A 19,808-nucleotide genomic window follows, 5' to 3' on the forward strand; every position below is an offset into this window, starting at 1 on the left:
ATACTTTATACATTTAACAATCCCTTAATTGCCCTTTAATATTTATGATTATTCAATGTTATACTATTAATATTTAATTATAAACATTTAAATAATATTCTATGAATTTAAGCTCTTTAATAAATTGTGGCTAATATTAAATGACCAGAAATGAAAATGAAAGTTTCTTAAATATATCCGAATAATAATATTAACCAGCTTTTCAAAATTGTGAATATTACTTGTCATATTCTAGGTAAACTCGTATGTAGGTAAACTCTAAAGGTAAACTTGTCATACTCTAAAGGTAATTAATTTATTTACTTTTTAATTGAAGTTGTGAAGATATAATATTGTACTATGTTAAAACGCTAGCGACCCACCCTGGCTTTGCATGGGTGCAATACTGAAACTAAATATTTTACAACAAAAACAGCCTGTTAATTTCCACTGCTGGGCTAAAGGCCTCCTCTTCCTTTGAGGAGAAGGTTTGGAACATATTCCACCACGCTGTTCCAATCCGGTTTCTTGGAATACACATGTAGCAGAATTTCTATGAAATTTGTCACATGCAGGTTTCCTCAGGATGTTTTCCTTCACCGCTGAGCACGAGATGAATTATAAAGACAAATTAAGCACATGAATCAGCGGTGCTTGCCTGGGTTTGAACCCGCAATCATCGGTTAAGATGCACGCGTTCTAACCACTGGGCCATCTCGACTCGCCACTGGGCCATCTCTACAGAATTATTATTTTTAGTTTATTTACGACATCACATGACAAACTTCTAATATTATCAGTGTTTATTTACTATATTGACCATGTATTATATACAAAAACCTTCCCTTAGAATCACTCTATCTATTTAAAACAACCGCATCAAAAGCCGTTGCGTAGTTTTAAATATTCAAGCTTACAAATTGACATAGGGACAGAGAAAGCGACTTTGTTTTATACTATGTGAAAGTAAAATAATCTTAAATTTACCATTGTTTTAAGTAAGCCAAAGAGCGTAATATTTTCAGTGCTGACGTTTAGAAACTAATCGACGTCGGGGAGGTATTTTCAATTTTACCTGCCATTTACATATTCGATGAGAACGAAATCCTCGATAGCGCCCCGTGGACGAATTTACATTGAACAGAAAAAAAGTCCTTCTATATTAAAGTCATTAGTACGCGTTCAGAAATAAGAAAATAATCTATTGTAGGTAGGTACTATCACTGGTATGAGATGAGATGGTACAGTGGTTAGGACGCGTGCATCTTAACTGATGATTTCGGGTTCAAGCCCGGGCAAGCACCACTGTATATTTGCTTAATTTGTGTTTATTATTCAACTCCTGCTCGGCGATGATGGAAAACATCGTGAGAAAACCTGTATGTGTCTAATTTCATCGAAATTTTGTCACTTTGCATTCCACCAACCCGCATTGGAACAGCGTGGTGGAATATGTTCCAAACCCTCTCCTTAATGGGAGAGGAGGCCTTAGCCCAGTAGTGGGAAATTTACAGGATGTTATATTACTTTTTTTACTTCAGGTACTATCAATCTACATGTATACATTAAACTCAGTATCGCAGGGACAGTATGATTGAGGATCACATATTCTACAGTATTATTATTTGGTAGTTACAACAATCAACAAGATTGAGTACTGGTGTTTGGCGGTAGAAAATGCGATTAGTGAGTGGTACCCAGAACGCTTGTACAAAGCAAAGCAAGCCTAATAATACATTTAAATAAAAAAAGCAAAAAGTTAATAGTTAGTTTTTAAAAAGTATACACACCATTTTGGTTGGTTAATCATACAAATTATGACGTAGTTATAATATAAAATATTCGTATTTATGGCATTGGATAGTGTGGTCATTAAATTAGCGAAGCCTAACCAACACTTGGCATGGAACTTATGCTATGGTCAGAACGCTGGTTTGGAGAGTTTTAGTTCATTTTAACATTTACACACATATACACATACAAAGCTATAGATATTAATAATATATATATTTTTAACATATCGTTTAAGCAATGTTCTCTTTGAATGTTCCTCAACCGACAATTCTTTTTTCGAACGAAAACAAAGTCGAGTCCTTAAAAAAATAATTTCACAAAAATCAATTGGAATAAAAATAAAGAAAATAAATAGTAGTTAGGAAACTCGGCAAGTGCTTATGGTTCCACATCTTTTGAAGATAGTCTATGGGCGCGGTGACAACTTGCCATCAGGTAGACCATTCACTCTCCCACCTATATCATAAAAAATCACAAAAAAAACTTAAGATTAACTAACTTCTTACCACATATCCAATGTCAAACAGTATTGACATCTGACTGGAAGTGTGAGTTAGTGTAACTGTAGACACAACGGTCAATATGTCTTAGCGGTCGAGGTGATAGGTGTTGTTTGTGGTGTACAATATTTCTTACAGCGTCAATTTTTATGAGCGATATTGACCATATTCCAGTACCTACCATTTTTTAATAAAAATATAAGTCCATCCATCGATTGTCTGGAAGGGTCGCTGTTTTAGTAATCAAACTGCCTTCCGTAAAACTTTTTTCCTTATTCTTTTCGATATCCGTTTTTTGTGTACAATAAAATATTTTTGTTTTGTATTGATATTGTAAATTATTGGAGAACACAACAATGCAATATCATCGGGAAATAAGGAAGTAAATAAAAATAAAATATATTTTTAATACTTACTCATAATTTCAGGATAAATCAAATTTCTCCAAATAAAAATGGTATCACATATATTATTCATTATAATGCTTTTGTTAGTCAAGCTAATGTAAATAATTGTCATCTCGTTTGCTCCAAAAAACGTCAACTCGTAATGTTCTATTTTTAAAATTGTGAGTTTTCTTATTCTGGCTAGAAACATCCTAAAAAGAGTTTTGCAACTTATTCCAAAAATTTATTCTAGCTCAATCTACACCTCTTATCTCATAGTGTAAATTAAAACTATGACAATGAGTTCTTTTTATTAATACATGAATAATAATCTCTTGGGAATTTCACCTACGAGAAAACTTTCATAAGACATATAGTTTTTCGAGCGAGTGTAATCTGTATATAATTAAAAATTCAAAATTTGTGAGTCCATATATAACAAAGATTTCGTGTCAGAGTACAACGTAATTGTAAACGAATCGCTTTTCTAAATTATAGTAAGTTTGCCATTTACTCAAACGTACAACAAGACGTATGACTTGTTTCAGATTCAAACACATTAGGTAGCGAACTGGAAATCTATGGGACATGGAAATCTGAGTCGGCTTCCTTTGTGGACTGAATTTGATACGATTATACTACGCCTATATACTGAATCGTATTGTCCTCAAGCTTGCAATAATGAATTGGTGATAAGTCTTGATAAAATATTGCTTTAGCTTTGCATCTAATTTACAAATTTATTAAGAGAATCTTCGCTCGATACGAAATACGTTTCGAATGAGAAAAATAGCAATTTCTCTTTTAGGATGTCACAAAGTCAAAAAGCGGGAACATATTCAATATACATTTTGTTCGTTCGATACAAAAAGTTATTTGTTCTAGAGCTCTTTGGTATTGAAAAGAGTAATATTCAAGTTGACTTGTGACATTTATTTCTAAATATTTACGTATGTACGTAAATACTTTTTTTGATATAACCTTTTTTATAACTTTGAAAAAAAAAAGCCTAATAAAGCTAGTATATATTTAACTCGCGACTTAAATATTAATAGTTAACTTTAATTATTATTTTAACTACAAAAGATTTTTAGTACTAGCTTTCTATAGAGCTTGAGCGACACAAAAGGCTTTTGCTCGGTTTCAAATCTTTTTTTTTATTTTAATTAAAAAATACAAACGAGGAAATGGTCTGCCTGATGTTTGACCTCAAATAGTTAGGACGAATAATGTAATCTATACCGCAAATGTTAAACCTTGGTAAGATTTAATGAAATAAAATTTCACCCATCTTGCTTAAAACAATTGAATCAACTTTATACATATATCGTAGTGTGTATAACAGCTACGCAAAAACTACTACTACTACTACTGGATCACGGACTTCGAGTAAGTCGTCTTCATAGAAAACGTGGCCCACACTGAGTTCGTTTTTTTTATTTTATTTAATCTATATTAATCTATAAATTATAAATGTGAAAGTAACTCGGTCTGTCTGTCTTTCGCTCTTTCATGCCCGAAACGCTGAATCGAATTTGCTGAAATTTGGTTTGAAGCAATCTTATACTCCAAGAAAAGACAACGGCTATTTTTTGCTTTCACCATGACGACCGACGGCCTAAAACGCAAGCGATGCAATAATTGATGTGTAAAGTTAAGTCAATTTTTGAAACAACATGTCCACATACATTAATTGGTTTCACAAATTGATCGCTTGGCATAAGACAGCCCGTGGACATATTGTCATACTTCTCAATACAAATAACATTTCTTGTCTCTCTGGTTCCTAGTACGGTCCTTGTTCTAGTCGGTTTCTAGTTCCTAGTATGAGACAATACAGTAGACTCCTTATCAATGCAAAATCAGATGACAATTAATATGTTTGCAGATTTGATGCAACTTGAGACGAATTAATTAGGTCATTACATCTTGGCAAATTGAACATCGATCTATTTCATAATTTATTAATAAGACCTGATTTGGATGTAGGATAATTGTCAATATAGTGATCACCCAAGGGTCGGAATATGACGAGACAGAGCTATCACTGAAAAAATTTAGCAAAAAATAAAACCTTGTTTTGATGTTTATTATGTAATGTTATGTATGTACGAAAAAATATTAATGATTTTATGAGAAAATGTGATACTCATAGCATTGGCACAAGGAACAAACACAAACTTGTTACTCCTGTTACTCGACTGCATACAGTCAGTAACTCCTTTGTGGGGCAATGTATACGGTTTTACAACAGGATCCCAGAAAGCGTTCAAAATGCCTCTGTTGCCAATTTAAAAAAAAATATATTAAGGATCGCTTGTGTGCAAAAGGTTATTATATAATTAATGAGTTTATGATTGATAGCACGCCTTAGCAATGAAACGATCACCTCCTGGCTATTTCATTTCATCTAAATCGTTTATATTTTAATACATGAGACAAAAAAATACCCGCTGAGTTTCTTTCGCCGGTTTTCTCAGGTCAGGGTATTTTCATTTCCGACCCAGTGGTACTGTTTTAATTGACCATCAATAAGAAAGTGTAATACTTCTATATTGAATAAAGCAATTTGAGTTTGAGTTTTATTTAATAGTCGTGTTTACATATTTACATTACATACATAAGAATTGAATTCCATTACAGTTTTCAACAAATTCTATTACAGTTGAATAACCAAGAAGATGACATGAAACGCGTAATCATGTAAAGTATGAATGCTTAATTTTTTATTAAAGTATATAATTCATTAATAAAAGATATTATGTAGGTGCGCCAACTGCCGGCCCGTTACCGTGAGCGGGTCGTTTGAGATAGTCAAATCGGAACGCGCGTAAAAAGAACTACAGGTATATATATGCGTCGGCTCTTGTGCCGATAATTATTAGTTTTGTCTCAATTTTTTGTTTATTGTAAATAAATTTATAATTACAGCAGTAATTACAGAAAGTAGTAGTTTATTGTAAATAAATATTTACAGTAAAGTGTGAATCTCTTTAAACAAACTTATTATTTACATGCCCTGTATATGTGTACCTACATTTTTGCTGTTTATTGATTTTCCATATAAACTTTAAGTGAAAGCAAATTTCATACTGTGAGCGCAATTTTTGCAAAAAGGATTACAAAGTTTTCTTTTTACTTATAAATATATTATATCAAAATATATACATTCAGACTAAAAGAAAAGTGAGCTAAAAATGACGGATAATAAATACATTATATGTAAGAAGTCTAAGCACGAATAACTCATAAATATTCCAAACAGGCCTACTCATGTGATGTAATCCTTTCTGTATTATATGTATGTATTTTATTTGGCGTATCAAAGAAGTTGATTTATTGACGCTCTCATGTCTCGAAACATGATTCTCGCTGAATTATTTTCAGTTCTTTGAATAGATGGAATATTTTTAACAAATGTGCCATATTAATCTATTTTTGACCGCCTTCAAGAAAATTAAGTTTTCAATTTACGTTTTTTATGTATAGCAGTAATTATCATTTTTAGTTATGAATCAGTTTCGAAGACTACTACTGTTGTGTTTGTATTAGTAAATATCGGTGGACTAGTCGACCATAGGTAAAGCATATCATCAAGTTTCTATTAGAAGTGTGCCTTCGAGATATTTTTCGAAGCTTTTTTCAAATATGTAAATTTCGGTATAGGAGTAGTGCCGTGCGGCTTCACGGTCTATTTTATAAACAACAAAAACACGTGAATCGTTAAAGTTTATTATTTTGATTGACGTTTGCGATTACTGCTTTGCTCCTTTCTTTTGAAGCTTAAAGTTAAAGTCGAGATGGCGCAGTGGTTTGAACGCGTGCATTTTAACCGATGATTGCGGGTTCAAACCCAGGCAAGCACCGCTGTTTTATGTGCTTAATTTGTCTTTATAATTCATCTCGTGCTCAGCGGTGAAGGAAAACATCGTGAGGGAACCTGCATGTGACAAATTTCATAGAAATTCTGCCACATGTGTATTCCACCAACCCGCATTGGAACAGTGTGGTGGAATATGTTCCAAACCTTCTCCTCAAAGGGAGAGGAGCTTTTAGCCTTTGTTGTTGTTGTTTGTTGTTGTTAAAGTTAAATAACTTATAACTATCCCAAAAAACAGAATAGATAGTGTTAGAAATGAAAATAAATAATTAATTTTAATTTATCTTTCTACTAGATTACAAATTATTCATTTAGGAAGACCGATAGACAATGTAATCTCCAATCGGTCTTTTAAGTCGAACAGTTGATTTCCATATTTGAAATAATTAGGTTTTGCTTACTACAAACCAGGATGTAAGAACTTTAGAAGGCTGAACCGTAATAACTAATTATGTAAATTTTGAATAAATAATAGCGACCAGTCCCGATATCACACGAGTGAAATTTATTAATAAAGTATTACATTAGACATTTATACAAACGAAGAATGAAAATGGACCTAAAATAGATGCTTTTGGTACCCCACGTTCTAGCAATTACAGTATTCATGACTATTATATCAAACTTCTAATTTGTTTCAAGTGAGACATCTGTAATGACACAGTGACGTAGCGACCTATTCGATATCCTAAAATTTCGTGACTTCTGACTGGCCTCAAACATATTTTTGATAATTTCGACACCAGCGATGGTAATCAAGATATAAGTAAAGTAAAGTCTCCTCCTCATCCATTAAGGAGAGGGTTTGGAACATATTCCACCGCCGAGCACGAGATGAATTATAAACACAAAACGAGCACATACATATATATAGTGGTGCTTGCCTGGATTTGAACCCACAATCATCGGTTAAGATGCACGAACAATATTATTGCCTTATCTAAAAGCAGTAACCAAAGAGAAAACCGTATGTATTTGTTATGAAATAGAGACATTAGAATACTAGTAACACTTATTGGACACTTAAAACTTACGTTTTAATATTGTTTATGATAAGGGTTGCTTATACTTAAGAACACGAATTTTAACCATTCTTTACATCACGATCGAATACTTTATATCTATCGTCTCTGTAGTTATACTGATTTGTTCACCTTTTAAACCGGAACATAACAATATGAAGTATTACTGCTTAGCGGCAGAATATACGCCGAATGGGTACATACCCAGACGCGCTTATACAAAACCGCACAATCAAGTAAACTGCTCTAGAATTTTCACGAAAAAAAATATCATTTGAAGATTTTATTTCTAATATAATATATACGACATAAAAAACGCGATTAAATGTTGTTAAGGTAACATGCGTTAGAGAGCCAGAAAACAGGGAGTTGTCATGTCATTTTAGCAAACGTAGCAGCTCATACTTTATTTCAACATACAAATACCTGTCAAATTACTGATGGCGTCGTTGAGTCTTAGTAGCTCTTTTTCATATACAAATATATATGACATTCCGTCACTATGGAAACTATAGTCTGTTCGCGTTAAGAATGCAGTGAGTTGTCATTGTTTATCAGCCTGACTCCGCCCCCTTTGACCAATCAAATATTTTCAAATTACAAAGTCAAGTTCACATTTAATTAATTATTACCTGATATTTTTATAATTTAAATTTTATTTATTTATATTGAATTTATTCAAGTTGTACACGTAATAATTAATGTAACCTATAGCTACTAGATGACGCTATGTCAAAATATGTAAATTTCTACATCGCGATAGCAAGATTCGCAACGATTGTATACAGTGTTAAGAATTTTGTTAATTAAACACCTCGGTGACGCTGCAGAGGCCAAAAGAGGCAACAGCAGTACACAGTTCGAAAATAAAAAAGATTAAACATGAACCTTAAGATTAAGCAGGAACCTTAGGATCGAGTTATATAAGTTGTTCACAAGTAATTTGTTTATTTAAATTGTTCATTTATTTAAAATTTTATTATAATTAACTGATATTTAAAAAAAATGAATACCTCACCAATTTGTAAAAATAAACGTGCGACAAATGCTGCGGCCACGTCTTACAAGAAGAAATTTTTCATGTCGGATTTAGATAATGTTATGGAACTCGCTGCAGAAAATTCTTTTAATATAAATACTAACGAATTTCGATTTTTTACTTTAATGTGTATTTTTTAAATTCATTATACTTAGTCTTTAAACAAATATAATTTGTTGGGATTTTAACACAAATATGCCTTCACCCTGCTGTTAAAAAAGATTTGATTGGTCAGGGGGCGGAGTAAAGCCGATAAAGAATGACAACTCACTGCATTCTTAACGCGAACAGACTATAGAGTAAAATATTGCTAAATTGATATGGCTTATAATAATTAATTGTACAGTCAGAATAAGAAAACCTTCGTCATTGCAATATGTCATTCTCGATCGGTAAAATAGATTATCGCTCATACTAAGCACACGAAAATAGATCTTAAAGTGACGAACCTTTTCTTACCTCGACTGTTCAAAGAAATAGAATAAAATTATTTACATTATAAAGATAAGCTGAGTTTCTTTCGCCGGTTCTTGTCAGGTTAGGATATTTTCTTTTCCGAACTGGTGTTAGTGTTTAATTTGAAAAGCAATAAGTAAGCGTAGTGATTCTTTATTAAATAAATGAATTTGAGTTTGAGTTTGAAAAATAGTAACAAATTTAAGTTCACAATAGTAAACCAAAATGATTTAAGGAAGGTCCTTCACTGGTTTTCTATACCCATTTAGTAGATTCACATATAACATCTATAGCGCTTATATTATAAATGCAAAATTAACTATACTTATTTGTTACGCTTTCTCGGAAGCAAGCTTGCATCCTAAGATTACCTCTGTCCTAGGCTACCTAGTTTACATACATATATATTAGAAAAATATCCTAAAAAGCATTTATTAGAGACTTTATGATTAAAGTAAAAGATTTATTCATCTTAATTAGGTGCTGATATCGAGATTAATGAGGAAACGTTTTGTACAGGAAATAATGGAGGCTACATGCCTACAGGTGTGGTATGATACCCTGTCTAATTAAAAGTTTCTGCTGAGTTATCGTTATCTAGTGCGATTTGTTAGGGAAGATTATAGGATCATGGAACTTCGTAGCTTCTTAAGACGTGAGTTAGCATGATATATATTATTACGTATTATATTAAGTGTGTTATAAGTGTCTTGGAAACTTTAATACGTCACGGAATAGTCGTGTATATAAGTTAATTTTATATAAATGAATTACGGGTAACAAAAATCAAAATTGATGGCTTCAAATTAAAAAAATATATTTTATTATTATGGGAGTCCCATGGTTTCCTGATGGTAAATAATCATCCATCGTCGATATCAATTTCGAAAGAAGTTGTGTCCTTTATAACTCTAATTATATAAGCTCACTGAGTCTTCAAACTTTAGTGTTGTGTAGCGGTAGTAACTACAAAGTATGGTTTACAAATTTTCTTTCATATAAAGTTTTAGTTTTAAAAATATAAATACAATCTTCCATTTTAACCGGTAGATAAAGACTACTCTTAGTAGCTGTTCGTTGTGGCTACATAAGTGTGAAATAAGTTTTTATTTTTTAATATATGCTAAGAAAATATTCAAATCCGATCGCAGTATTCTCGTCTGGGTCTACAGTACAGAAATCCTCAAACATATGAATTTCAATCACATTAGTTCAGCTATTAAAGAGTTCAGAGTCCCGTTTATGTGTACAGAGGAATTATATATATCAATTGCATTATGAAGGTAAATATATAATGTAATTAATATAACTCATGATCGCACTTAGGAATAATGTACATTTCTACCAGTGACAAAAAGTTAATAGAATTGAATCTTAACCTTTACACACAAACAAACAAAATTTATCTCTTTATAATATTAGTATAGATAAAGATTAGGTTGCGTCTATCTTTACGAAAAACGTCATATCAACCATCTGGGTCGAAGGATTTGGGTGAGCAATACTTCTGCGTAAAATATTACTAAGATGTTTCACTATCATAGTTAACATTTAAAAATTATCTAATCAATAGATGTCATCATATATATTTTGTCATCTTTAAAAAGAGTAACATATCTTATCAAATGATTTATGTCAAAATTATGTGATAGCCGATATCAATCTTGAGGCCCGTCCTGAGTTGCTGTAAGTAAAGTAAAGTAACAGCCTGTAAATTTCCTACTGCTGGGATAAGGCCTCCTCTTCCATTAAGGAGAGGGTTTGGAACATATTTCACCACGCTGTTCCAATGCGGGTTGGTGGTATGCACATGTGGCAGAATCTCGATGAAATTAGACACATGCAGGTTTCCTCACGATGTTTTCCTTCACCGCCGAGCACGAGATGAATTATAAACACAAATTAAGCACATATTTATAGTTGTGCTTGCCTGGGTTTGAACCCGCAATCATCGGTTAAGATGCAAGCGTTCTAACCACTGGGCCATCTCAGCTCAGAGTTGCTGTACAATATCTTGTTGCTACTGCTGTCCAAAGGTAGCATCAAAGTCGGATCAGACGATAGGATTTCAGTTATATACACATCATGACGGAAAAAATATATACATATATATAAAATGTAGATTATACTAGTAACATTGTTATAAGGTAAGATTTATTTGTTTGTTTTCTTTGGACCCAAGCGATAACTACTTACTTATTCGATTGACGAAAACTTTCGTGTTATTATACCTTATATCTATGACGGATATAAGTTTCGTATTATGTTTATATGATATGTATCTTTTTGAAACATTACATAGTATAATAGAAAGTTGCTTACCGCTATCTGTTCCTATGTATGCTTAGATTTTTAAAATGATACCAGGGATTTTAATGCTGTATTTATTTAATAGATAGATTCACGTGGAAGGTCTTTATCTATACTAATATTATACATTTGAAAATAAAGTCTGCCTGTTACTCTTTCGAGAGTCGAGATGTGTATTCCACCAACCCGGATTGGAACAGCGTGGTGGAATATGTTCCAAACCTTCTCCTCAAAGGGAGAGGAGGCCTTTAGCCCAGCAGTGGGAATTTACAGGCTGTTGTTGTTGTTGTTAGTCTTTCACTACCAAACCAAAAAACTCAATTTGATGAAATTTTTTATGAAGTAATGAACTCAGAGGAACGGCATAGGCTAAACTTTTAGCCTAACACGTAACAACTCTAAAACGTGAAGGAAACCGCGGGCAACAAAAAGGGTACCTATATATAATGATATAGTAGAGAAACACTGATAATTTTAGCATCTTTAAGGGATGTCGAAGTAAACGCATATTTTTGCGCTTAAATTGCAAACGCTGTAGAGTTTACAACGAGATATGTCAATATAATGTACTACAGTATTGTGCACCCTGAAAAAGTCTTTTAAAAGTCCGCAATTGTATCTACATGTCTATCTCTTAGGGATAACCCACAATAAGCATTAGTTATCCTTTACTTTTTACGAGAAATAATCACTAATTTTCCAAGCGATTATAAGAAATACAGCTTTAATTCTCATCTAATTATGTACATTAAATACATTGTGCGTTTAATACAGATCAATAAGGCTCTATATCAATAAAGCATGTAATTTAAATGAGTAGTTTCGTAGAGATATTACAGATTTAAAACACAGGAATATAGTGGTTTCTAACGACAGAAAAACTGTGAACATTGTAGGAAATTTTGTATTATTTAGTATCAGCATTTCAGCCGTGCGAATTCGGGACGGGTCGCTACAGATATACAGGGTTATTGGTAACTCGACATATATCTGTTAGGAGGTGATAGGGGTGACTATTTGCAATAATTTTAACCCTATATGCATAATCCAAAAGTGAACCATTATTGAGTTATCACGTTTTTTAGCTTTTTTCAAAATTTGTCAAAAATACAACTTCAAAAATTTATTTAAAAAAAGTATCAATTAAAAATCTATTTTTTTCTTTTGTTCTATAAAAACGATTAAACAGTGGATACTTTTGAATATTTAAACAATAATTATCGGCCCAACTTTAAAAATGCGAGACGGAAAATGAATTTATTTCAATATTTTTTCCTCAAAAATACCTTAAAAACTAAAAAAATCATTATGAAACTGGGCCTGCAGATTATTTTAAAAATATAACCTTAGCTTTTCAGAAATTTATAACAAAAAGGAAATTATTTCAAATCAATCTAAATAAACGTTGGCGGACATTCCTATTCGAACATGAAGGAATTCGTACTAAAGTTCGCTTTTTAAAATTCTTCGACAAAAAATAAAAACCAATGAAAAAAAACTTACTTACTAAACTGACATACTTAATACAAATTTAAAATAAAATTTAGAAACAGAAACAGTTAGAGAGCTAAGTTATAAAAAATACATTTTGGAATATAGGCTAAATAAAGTATTAATAAGCGAATCTGAGAAACTCTCTACAACAGAGCACAGCACACACAGCATGTTCTACAATTAATAATGCAGGATTCTGTCCTTACTGTTATCCTCACGAAGAAGTCTCTGAAAGGAAAGTTATTTATTGAAAATTCGTATTCTAATAATTGTGTAATCTGTGCTTAGCAATCTTCTGCTCGTTTGCCCTCTATACAATAAAAAAGTAATATATATTTTAATCAGGACATATCAAGAGAAATTAATGAAATAATGTATCGTCTATATATAATTTACCGTACATATGTAAATCTATTAATAATTGTAATTGGTAAATATTGGTTAACGTATCAAAAGAACGAATGACACTTGCATATGATCGATTTATTTGTAATCCGCCTGACTATAATCATTTTGTAAATATAAATTGAACGTCTATTTTATTTCGTAAGTGAATTAAAGTGTTTTGTGTTTATAGCTTCAGTTGTGAATGTGTAGCTAAATAAAATTCGGGACGTCTTGGGAACTTTGTTATGTCATATGAATATTTACAACAACAACAGCCTGTAAATTCCCACTGCTGGGCTAAAGGTCTCCTCTCCCTTTGAGGAGAAGGTTTGGAACATATTCCACCACGCTGTTCCAATGCGGGTTGGTGGAATACACCTGTGGCAGAATTTCTATGAAATTTGTCACATGCAGGTTTCCTCACGATGTTTTCCTTCACCGCTGAGCACGAGATGAATTATAAAGACAAATTAAGCACATGAATCAGCTGTGCTTGCCTGGGTTTGAACCCGCAATCATCGGTTAAGATGCACGCGTTCTAACCACTGGGCCATCTTGACTCTTATGTCTAAATATATATTATATTATATACTCTTATGTCTATATGTATATTTATTAAGCCGTTATTGAAAGGTGGTGGAATTAATTTAATGCAATATTGTTAAGAGGGAAGACAGTTCAAAAATAGAACATTTTTGTACGGTCATAGTTTAAAATAGTCTAGTTTTAAAATAGCCTAAGCGACCGTTGCTTCTTTCATTAATTATAATCTACTAAATAGTATATCATAATATAATACTATAGTAATCTACTAAGTGCTCTTATTTAAATTATAATGCACATGTATTCTTTTATTAGTTATAAACAATTGGTTTATTAATAATTGTAAATTAATTCTTATCGAACACTTAAGTAGGTTTCCTTTATTCTACGTCTTAGAATTATGATTATCATTTCACTGCACTTATTTTCATATCTATTAAAAAACTTCAAATGTTTGTAAACAAAATTGACATTTATGTTTATAGCAATAAAGGTCGTTTTTATGTACTACTATTTCATGATTATATTATTCATTTAAAGTGGCAGTAAGTGCCGTCTATCATGACAATCATCAATATTTATTTATATTGTTACAAAATTCATTCTTCATAAAGTAACTTCAGACTAATTTTATTGATATTTGATGACATGCGGGACTTCGTTTGAATTTCATCAAGGAAAACATAATGATTATATATTTTTTATGTCTGCAATCAACCACTATATATTATATCTTAAAATTGTATCTTAAGCTGACATAGCTATTCTATTTCTATTTATAGTCATAAATCTGTAAAACTGTAAACTTGGTGGTAGGGCTTTGTGCAATCCCGTCTGGGTAGGTTATACCACCCACTCATCAGTTATTCTACCGCCAAATAACAGTACTCAGTATTTTTGTGTTCCGGTTTGAAGGTTGAGTGAGCCAGTGTACCTCAGGCACACAGGTACTTCAGGCACAAGGGACATAACATCTTAGTTTCCAAGGTTGGTGGCACATTGTCGATGTAAGGAATAGTTAATATTTTTTAAAGCGTCATTGTTTTTGGCTAATGGTGATCACTTACCATCAGGTGGCCCATTTGCTCGTCCACCAACCTATAGCATGAAAAAAATTTACGAACTAAAGCCATGACAAAAACCAATATCGTGTTAATTTTGCCCATTTTCTAGAGGATCATAGACGTTTGTTAATTAAATGGACGCGACAATGCCTAGCCGTGTCTAAGAAATGAGTCAAACAGTGATTCACTTGCCCATGAGTCCCAACATTACTCATATTCATGATCAGTCAGGAAGAACTTATGACGATGACACAATTATGATATACTAGTTGTAGCCCGTGGATTTTCTCGCGTTTTAGGGACTTCGTTGTCAGACAGAAAAAGTAACCTTTATCATTCTTATATTTCAAATTCGGTTATTTGGTTCGGTTGTGAAAGAGCGACAGACAAACAAAGTTACTTTCCCATTTATAATATGAGTACAGGCGATACGTAGATGAGAAATACATTTGTAATCATGTAAATCAATTATACACCTAATTGTATTTAAGATAATATAATTAATACAAAGTTGAGTTTCAAATTAATGATTGTAGTAAATAAATCATCTACATTAGATGCAGCTAGATTATTAAATAATAATTTTTCTAAATGCGTTATTGATTTTTCATTGAAACAGTTTCTGCAATAGATGTTATAAAAGTGTTTAAAACACTCAATATTAAAAAAACTAACGACCTAGGCATTTCGGTAAAATTCATTAATAACATCAAATATGATATTGCTCAGTATATAACAGTAATTTTTAACAAAAGTTTGAAAACGGGTTAGTTTCCTAACTTTTTAAAATGTAGTAAAGTCTTACCACTTTTTAAGAATAGGAACAAAAGCCATCCCAGGAATTACATGCCTATTTCAATACTCCCAGGGATGTAAGGGGGCGCAAACTACATCTTAGCGCCCCAAGCCAACCTCACCTGCCCGTGGTGCATCCTGCCAACTAGCAAACGAGGCTCTGTTGACCGAATGATGGCGGTATAACCATCAAAATAAACATAGCTAAATACCACAGGCCGATGACGGGCAGCAGCGTCACCGGTGCGAGAAGCTACGTTCTGCGATCGCCAACACGCCTGCCCAGCGTGGCGATTACGGGCATTCCCTTCTATGCACAGAACACGCAAGCCACGGCCCCTAGTTTAGTTAGCCCCGTTATTCCTCGTCATGGTGGCGACGATGGTAACGGCGAGACGGGGGGTGCTAAGAATCACCGGGCTACGGGAGGCCACCACAACCGACTGACCCTTGCGACGTACAACGGACGCACGGCTTGACGGCTTGACTCGCATCTAGCGCAACTTGAGGAGGAACTTGGGAAAATTAGGTGGCACATATTAGGTTTATGTGAAGTCCGTAGAGACGGAGAGGATACCGTAACCCTCAAATCTTGCCACCTAATGTACTTCCGAGAGGGAGACCAACAATCCCAAGGTGGCGTTTGGTTTCTGGTTAATAAGTCCCTAGCTGACAATGTTGTGGAAATCGCCAGCGTGTCGAACAGGGTAGCGTACCTTATTATAAAGCTCACCGAGAGGTATAGCCTCAAGGTGGTGCAAGCGTACGCACCGACCTCGACACACTCGGACCATGAAGTGGAGGAAATGTTCGATGACATATCGATAGCCCTCCACTTTACCACAAAAACTTACTACAGCGTTGTCATGGGGGACTTTAACGCCAAAGTGGGAGTACAGAATTGTAGCGAATTGGTAGTAGGACCCCATGGATTTGGAAGCATGAATATGATTCATGGGGCAAATGCTTGTCAACTTCCTCGAACGGGAGGGGCTCTTCTTGATGAACTCCTTCTTCAAGAAGCAGCCCCAAAGAAGTGGACGTGGCAAAGCCCCGACATTATGACCATCAACACGAAACGCTTCTTTATAAGCTCAAATATTACGATGTTAAAGGTAAAGCTCTTGATCTCAAGTCAAGTCAAGTCAAAGATTACAGCAAGTTTTCAGGAATGGAATAAAGTCTTCTGGTTATACGTTAAAATGGGTGTTCCACAAGGTTCAATTTTGGGTCCCTTTCTATTTCTAGTATACATAAATGACCTTCCTTTCTTTGTTAAAGGTATTTGTGATATAGTATTGTTTGCTGACGATACTTCACTGATTTTTGAGGTTGACAGGACAAAAACTGATTATGACGATGTGCACGGTACCTTATCACGGAAACAAGATTGGTTTAAAGTAAATAATTTGGTTTTGAATACTCAAAAAATAATATGTGTAGTTTTTACCCTACCCAATGTTAGAAAGCAAAATTATAATATATCTAAGCGGTGGCCCGCTTGATGTAGCCGATACTACCGTGTTCTTGGGAATAGAATTGGATTCCAGACTTCAGTGGAGTCCCCATTTGTCGTCCCTAACAGGGAGACTCAGCTCCGCAGCATACGCGGTTAGAAAAGTTAGACAACTAACTGATATTGATACCGCTCGTTTAGTTTATTTTGGTTATTTTTACAGTATTATGTCATATGGCATATTACTTTGGGGTAACGCTGCAGACATTTAATCTGTCTTTATTTTACAAAAGAGAGCAATTCGGTTTATTTATAATCTTGGAGCTAGAGACTCTCTTCGGGATGTTTTTAACATAGTAGGAATACTCACTGTTGCGTCGCAATATATTTACAACAATATCATGTATATTCACAGTAACATTGATATATATATATATATAACATAAAAATATTAATATACTTGACGGTATAAAAAGTACAATAGAAATAACAGGTATAACCTATTATATCATATAGAATAGTCTAAGAGGTATTCCGTAAGACTCTAATACACCGTAGAACATTAGCTTGGAATGGCAAAATTTGATATGCGGCACTGGCTATAATAATTACAAGGATACATATATCCAAATGGCTTATCAGCATATGTCGGTTTTTAATATTCATGAGTATGATGCGAGTGAGATATTTCTTAAACTTTCTCTCTACTACTAACTTTCTACCGAATCACACAGCTGTTTTTTTTGTAATTGTATGTATTGATTGCTTAGAACATATTATTTAAAAAAAAAATGAAATAGAAGTAGAATACTATGGTCGATATACGCATTTATATATCACTAGAAGGTTTTTCAATTACATTGAAAAATATTAGTATTAATTATCAACAATATTCCATGCAAAGGTATTTTTTTAGTTTTTCCTTATTAAGTCGCCCCGTAGCTTATTATACATTTTAATTCCTAGGCTTCTGATAAATTTTCATATGTTTAATTAGTATATATAACTGACCTTGCACTCAATAGCAAATGAAACAACGGTGAGGATGTCTGCCACATTTTGTAGACCAAGCTGCAAATGAAATATGAAACAGAGTATAACTGCTTCACATTGAAGCTTGGTCGAACAAAATCCCATCCTTCGAAAGGTAAGGCGTCTTAGAATACCGGCGGCGGTTTTATATCCCAGCTGCTGTATGTTTTTCTACTTTGGTTATTGTTTATCTTGGTAGTAGTGCTTTGTGCAAGTCCCACTGGGAAGTATTACCCACTCATCAGGGATTCTGCGGCCAAGTAATGCTTAGTATTGTTGTGTTCCGGTTTGAAGGTTTATAGTAACCGTGTAACAACAGGTAATATAACATCTTAGTTCCCAAGATTAGTGGCGCATTGGCGATGTAAGGAATGGTTAATATTTCTCACAACCCCATCGACTATACGTCAATTAACATTCGTAGGTCTGCCTACAACGACAACAACAACAACAGCCTGTAAAGGCCTAAAGGCCTCTTCCTTTGAGGAGAAGGTTTGGAACATATTCACTTTGCTCCAATGCGGTTTGGTGGAATACACATGTGGCAGAATTTCTATGAAATTTGACACATGCAGGTTTCCTTACGGTGTTTTCCTTCACCGCCGAGAACGAGATGAATTATACACACAAATTAAGCACATGAATATTCAGTGGTGATTGCCTGGGTTTGAACCCGCAATCATCGGTTAAGATGCACGCGTTTTAACCCCTGGGCCATTTCGTCTCGCACGTCCGCCTACCTATCATAAAATAGTTTAGTTTGATTACATAGTTTGATTACAATATTATGTAGTAAATTATTTGTCTATGCAAACAAAAGTGTTATGCCTTATTAGTTACATTATTATTTATTATTATTAATTAGCAAAATAAAGTTCCACGCTTTGATTGAAGCAGGACGTAAGACGATATTTTATACTAAAATATCTAATGTGAATTCTTTGCTGGAGGTTGTAATAAAATAAAAATGCCTTTTATTCCATGCATAAATTTACATATTATGCTATACAGTTTTTTTTAAATTTATATAAAAATAAGGTTTTGAATATTTAAGTAGAAACAAATATTGAAATTTTTTTAAATATATAATTTTGAATTCATAGGTAAAGTGTTTCTTCTTGGAAAACTTGTGTTTGCATGGACCCCTCTCAGGTGAAAGCCTCCTCCTCACTCATCCTCCAGTAATAAAAAAGTACATTAAATATACACTGCCTGACTCATAAACTACATCAAAGTTTGCTTTAGAATATAATACTCGATGAGAGTGTCGAGATTATGCATAAACCAAAAAAAGGTGTTATTTCGATGATCAGGCCCAAGGAAATTGTTTTCATCATCATTATTTGTCAATACTGTTGAAGTAGTTTTTTGTTGGTTTGCAATGGCATAATATATCTGAGATTTTAGAAGCTTACGTGGAACAAGAGATAAATAGGCGAAAATTTAACTGTATTGGAAGATAAAATGTCTTCTTCACTTCACGTGGGAAAACGCGTTATATATTTTTCCAGCGATAAAAAGAAAGGAATTTATCAATTGAAACAGGACATAGCATAAAATTTTATTGCTTGACTCACAGAAAAACACCGACTCTTTTGTTATCTCAATAACTTACGAACAGGACGCATATGCTGCAAATTAGATTTAAACCCAGTATTATTAAAGAATATG

This window comes from Vanessa cardui, chromosome 22 (assembly GCF_905220365.1).
Source record: "Vanessa cardui chromosome 22, ilVanCard2.1, whole genome shotgun sequence".
Taxonomy (NCBI): Eukaryota; Metazoa; Arthropoda; class Insecta; order Lepidoptera; family Nymphalidae; genus Vanessa; species Vanessa cardui.